The sequence below is a fragment of the Callorhinus ursinus genome, unplaced genomic scaffold (genome assembly GCF_003265705.2).
Source record: "Callorhinus ursinus isolate GAN/ISIS: 27379988/994484 unplaced genomic scaffold, GSC_fseal_2.0 scaffold1790, whole genome shotgun sequence".
NCBI classification, from domain to species: Eukaryota; Metazoa; Chordata; class Mammalia; order Carnivora; family Otariidae; genus Callorhinus; species Callorhinus ursinus.
Window position 1 is genome coordinate 1,988 of NW_027398844.1, and position 5,756 is coordinate 7,743.

At 61.6% G+C, this 5,756-nt stretch overlaps 1 pseudogene; it reads left to right on the top strand.

Annotated features, from left to right (window-relative positions):
- The first annotated feature begins 2,629 nt into the window (after positions 1-2,629).
- LOC112812961 (transcription factor SPT20 homolog pseudogene) lies at positions 2,630-5,285 on the top strand (annotated as a pseudogene).
- Positions 5,286-5,756: the final 471 nt, after the last annotated feature.

Sequence of the window (5,756 nt, forward strand, 5' to 3'; positions counted from 1 at the left end):
CGCCCCCGCCCCCGCCCCCGCCAGCCAGGGGCTGGCTGGCAATACCTAGAGCCACGTTCCGTTGTCGCAGCTGAGGGGGCGAGGGCCACGGGCATGCAGAGGACCGCGCCAGGGATGCGCCGGACGTCCCCGCACAACACATGTCAATAGCGCCCCGGTTCGGCCCTCCTGGCACCGTCCAGGGCACCAGAGCCAGAAGACCTGGCTGCGGGTGCCTTCGTGGTCTCCGAAAGGGGGATAAAATATTTACTTGACAAGATTCTGAGGAGCCTGGGGTAGAGGCAACTAGAGCGTGGCGTCCATCATTCCTCCATTCGACGGTGCCAACCTGGTGCCAAGGAGTGACCACCCGAGTCGGTGAGCGAACAGGGATGCCAAAGACATGGTCTCTGCCCTCAGAGCCTCCGGAGGCCGGGTGAGGAGAAACGGTGCCCGTGCTCAATTCCCTGCCAAGGTGAAGGCCGGCTGTCCTCAGGCACGCGGCCCGTGTGCAGGGGCAGGAGAGCAGGGAGCGGGAGACACGCTTCTTGGAGGTCAGGACGGCATATCTGAGGGCGAGAAGGTGGAGACGGGCAGGCCTCTCAGCAGAAGCGGCAGCCGTCTGCCAGGACGGGGCGCCCTGGGCGGGGTGGCCTGTCCGTGGCCGGTGACTCGGGGCGAGCACAGACACGTGGGAAGGAGAGGAGAGAAGAGCTGGGAAGGAGGCGGGCGCCACCTGGCCAGGGGCCCATCGCAGGGCCGGGCCGGGCCGGGCCGAGCCGGGGCGAGGCGGGTGAGGCGGCGAGGGCAGCGCCCGAGCGCGGGTGTCTCCCTCAAGCTGCCGCCCCAGGCCCCCTCGCTTGCCTCACCGGGGCTGGCCCTCCTCCTCCTCCGCCGCCGCCGCCCTGCTCGGAAGCCAGGAGTCCGCTCCCCGGGCCAGGGGCGGCCGGCCGGCCAGCCGAAGTCTCGCACTTCCTTCTCTTCCGGGAGGATATCTGGATTACGGCGTAGAAAAATATGCTTTAGCCATCCAGTGTCAGACTCAGCCTAAATTCGGGCAAGTGGGGGTGGGGAAAAAGAGAGGCAGGGGAGGACGTGTAAAAGAGTGAAGAAACTGAACTGGACTTCGAGCCCCCTTGAGGCGCTCCACAAGAATCCACTTGCCCAGAGACAGCCGATGGGCCAGCAGAAAAGCATTCTTGTCTCTCCCCGGACCAGGGTCCTCTATCTCTCAGGAGCCCTCCGTCAAAAAGTGTTGAATCCTCTCTCAGTGGACCGTCCTATCTACGATACATGCAACTGTCACCATTGCCATTGGTTAAAACCCACCCCGGTTTCACAGCTGTGTGAAATTGGGGAGTTCCCCCGATTTGTCTCGGTTTCTTTTCCTTTGTGGGCCTTTTCTATGAATAATCCCATCATCGCCGTGTCTCGCGTAAACCTCGAGATTCTTTTAAAAACCTGCCCCGAAAGGCCGGCACATCTCAAGGCAACAAAGGGAATGGAAAACAAGGGCCCCTCAATCCTCTAGGAGCCCGTCACCTCCCTCCAGATCCATGCTTAGGATCCTGGCTGTGGTCTCCAAGACCGAGTGACGGCTGGAATGTGCTGCCATGGCCCGGGACAGGGGCTCTCACCTTTTCAAACCGATAGTTTAATCCTGAGCCGTAATTCCCAGACGAGACGACCGGCCCACGGCATCCTTTGTAAAGCGCCCTTACTGTGATACACAGGGCAGCACGAGGGAAGTAACTCAAGTATCAGAAGGGCATGTCCTGCGCACATCTACACGCCAACCATCAGGCGGATCACCGGAAGACTCAAGGAAGAATTCCGACGCCTGCTCCAAATACAGCGAGCCTCCACGTAGGCGGGAGCTGCTACACACGTGGACTCTGTGGGGTGTGTTCAAGCGGTGATGGGCACCAGGTGCAGCCCCGCCGTTCACGACAGGAGACTCAGAAACAGCGAACAATTCTGGGTGAAGCGCTGGCCAAGAAAAGAAATGAACAGCTTCCAAGGCTTGCGCGACAGCCGCATTCCTGCGCAAACCCGCGTGGACTGGGACCGGACCGGAAAGTGCGTATTCTTCGGCTTGTGGCCTCCGCGTCGGTGGCGGCATGCTCTCGGCCTTGAGCGGAAAACAAAGGTCCGGCCCTGCAGCGGAAGTACGGGCTGTGGGCCTCAAGGCCCGGAGGCGGAGGCAACGACAGGAGGAGGCCTGAGGCCCGCCGCCGCTGTGGCCTGCAGAGAGCGCACGTGCGCACAAGCGGATGCTCCCGCGGCGGGGCGGGGAGCCCGGGGGCGGGGGGAGAGCGGGGGGGGGGCGGGGGGAGAGCGAGGAGAGCGGGGAGAGCGGGGAGGGCGGGGGGGGGGCTCCCATCCACTTCCGGCCCAGCCCGCAGGGAGTCTGGACCTGGCGCGGAGGCGGCTCTGACACGTGCGGGTGTTTTCCCCAAATCGCAGGTAAGTTGTGTGGTGCTTGCGGTGGGGCGGGCTTCTGGCCGTCCATTTGCAAGTGAGGCTCGTGGCTCCACGGTGGAGTTGCGGCGCTGGCGAGACTCTACCTGGACGGGAAGGACAGGGTTTTCACCCCGCCCCTCAAGGCACTTGCGTTGTGTCTTCTCTTTAGGGCCCCCTTTGTCCCGCGATGCAACAGGCTGTAGAACGAGCTTTGGACCGTGCGGACTATGTCATCGCAAGTGCCCAGCAGAGGCCTCCTAAAAGGAAACGCTCATCGAGTGGGGAAGCATCTCTCTATGAAAAACTTTATGACATGTATGTGGAAGAATGTGGGAAAGAGCCTGAGGCTCCGGAGGAACTAAGAAGCAACGTGAACTTGCTAGAGAAGCTCGTCAGGAGAGAGTCGTTGCCCTGTTTGGTGGTCAGCCTACATCCGGGAGAGGGGGGATATTCGCTGATGCTCGAGGGGAAACATGGAGCGGATTCGGAGACCGTTCGGCTGCCTTATGAAGCAGGGGAATTGCTGGAATACCTGGATGCTGAAGAATTACCCCCTGCTCTGCTGGACCTCCTGGAAAAATCTCAGGTTAACATTTTCCACTGTGGGTGTGTCATAGCACAGGTGCGGGACTACAGGCAGGGCAGTGGTGGGGAACCTCCCGGCTACCAGAGCAGGCATATTCTCCTGCGCCCAACCATGCAGACGTTAGCCTGCGACGTGCGGTCCATAACCAGCGATGGCCAGGAATGGACCCAGGAGGACAAGCTGTTGCTTGAGAGCCAACTGATCTTGGCTACTGCGGAACCCCTGTGTCTGGATCCTTCCATATCAGTAGCCTGCACGGCAAACAGGCTGCTCTATAACAAGCAAAAGATGAACACTCGCCCGATGAAAAGGAGCTTCAAGAGGTATTCTGCACCCTCTCTGAGTCGGCAGCGGGAGCTGTCCGGTTGCCCACCTCCTCCTGAGCTCAGAGTTTGGGCCTCTTGCCGGAAAGGCAGAGACAGCCAAGCTGGGCAGCGGTATGACCTCAAAAATTCTAAAGCGGGCAGTTGTGTAGATATGTGGAAACAGAGACCCTGTGACTTGGCCGTCCCGTCTGAAGTGGATGTGCAGAAATATGCCAGAGGGAAGAGGTCCGCCAGACAGGATGTCTCACCTCCAGGAGTCTGGCCAGCCCACGAGGTGAGAGACGGTGGTGCGTTTGGATGTGAGGCTGGCGGCGAGCCTCAGACAACGGAGCTGACCTTCATGCAGCCGCCGCTGCCGCCGAATAATCCACCTTTCTCTGGACCGAGAAGGCCCTGGAAGGAAGGCGGGTGGGAGGGACAGATGTCTCCTCCGCACCCCTCCACAGATGACCATTCAGACGGTGTCCCGCCCGAGTCAAAGACTGCTGCTGGGGGGCTAGTCGTTGGGCCAGACGCGGTGGTCCCGCAGAAGGCCAAGTGTCCGGTCCCCGCGTCCCAGAGCTCCAGCGGCTCAGCCGGCCTCAGCGGGCTTCCTCCCGGGAAGGACCCAGAACAGCCTGAGATGGTGTCGGTTCGGTCTCCGGTCCAGGGCCAGGGCGTCAGACCGCCACCTCTACGCGTCAGACTTTCCTGGAGCTCGGGAAAGAGTTGGTCGGGGAACAGTTTTACTCCATGGGAGGCCAGCAGCTTTCTTAAATCTCCATCTCCAGCTCCTGCTTCTAAGCCACCAGGTCTTTCCCAGCAGTCGTCCGTGGATGTGAATCGAGTTAACCCGCTTCCTGCAGCCCTCCCGTCCTCTGCCAGCGCACCGCAGAGGACCCCGGCGAGCCGGGTCTCGGCCAACTCCCGGCAATCCTCTGTGAATGTGACTGGAGTTAGCCCGCTTCCCGCAGCCACCCTGTCCACCCGCAGCTCCCCGCTGGGAGCCCTGGCCACCCCGGTCACGGCCAAGTCCCAGAAGTCCTCTGTGGAAGTGATTCGAGTTGGCGCGTTTCCTGCAGGCACTTTGCCCACCAGCAGCTCCTCACCAAGAGCCCCGGCCACCCCGGTCACGGCCAAGTCCCCGAAATCCTCTGTGAAGCAGGGCACTCGAGTTAGCAGGCTGCCTGCGACCACCCCGTGCCCCGCCGGCTCATCACAAAGCAGCCCCCACGCCCAGGTCACGGCCAGCTCTGCGGGCCGCAACCTCCGCCTCCCCAAAGTGGCGGGCCCCGGTCGAGGAGCGCAGGCTTTGGCGCGGGGCTCCGGCCCCGGGCAGGGCTGCACGGCTGGCGCCACGGCTCCTGCGCGGGTCAAGCCCAGCAGCCTGCCCTCAGGAGCTCAGTCCCCCAGTGCGGTGCCCACGGCAGCGCGGGGTCCTCCGGTCCGCGTTCAGTTTTTTTTGAAACACCCTTCCGGCCTCAGGCCAGTAACTCTACTGGAGCTTCCCCAAGATTCGCTCCTTTTGAACACCCCGCAGCAGCCAGAGCAGCGGCTCTGTCAGTTGATTCCCCAAGAACAACTTCAGCAAGCCTTCACTTCTGGTCCTCTGCAGCCGGTGCCACAGGGTTCAAGTGCACGAGGTGCCGCCGGTCCGAAAACGGCCTCATCTGCTCAGCCGGCTGTGGTCCTTAGCCGGGCTGGAGAGGGGAGTGTGCCGCAGCCCCAGGTGGCGGTGTTGGCCGCGCTTGGCTCTGCGGAGAGCCACGGAAGGCCCCGGCAGATCGGCCCTCGCCCTGCGCACCCACTGCCGCCGGCCCCTGCCTCGCAGCCACCGCCCCCGCAGCAGGCACAAGCCTTGAGAATCTTGCAGGGCCCCGTGGCTGTCACGACGGTGGCCGCGCAGACAGCTGGGCCGCCTCGGGGCCAGCAGGCCGCAAGCCAGTCCGGAGGTAAAGTGGACAGAGGCGCGCCTTCCCCTCCCAAATCCTGAGGCTTGCATTATTTGCTCTCTTTTTATTTTTCTTTAAGGTTTTATTTATTTGACAGAGACACAGCGAGAGAGGGAACACAAGCAGGGGGAGTGGGAGAGGGAGAAGCAGGCTTCCCGCGGAGCCGGGAGCCCGATGCCGGGCTCGATCCCAGGACCCTGGGATCATGACCTGAGTGAGCCAAAGGCAGACGCTTAACGACTGAGCCACCCAGGCGCCCCATTTGCTCTCTTTTTAAAAAACACCAGAGCATGGGCCCAAATCAACTCCCGAGTTTTGACTTCATTTTGGTTCTGGTTTCGTTGTTGTTTTGTTTTGTTTTCCCGTAACGTGTCAGTATTTTACGGTTAGATGTCCAAACTCTACGGAAGCACAACCTCCTGAGTGGTTTGTAGAAACCAGGCAGCGATGTAAGAAACTGGGATTGTTTTT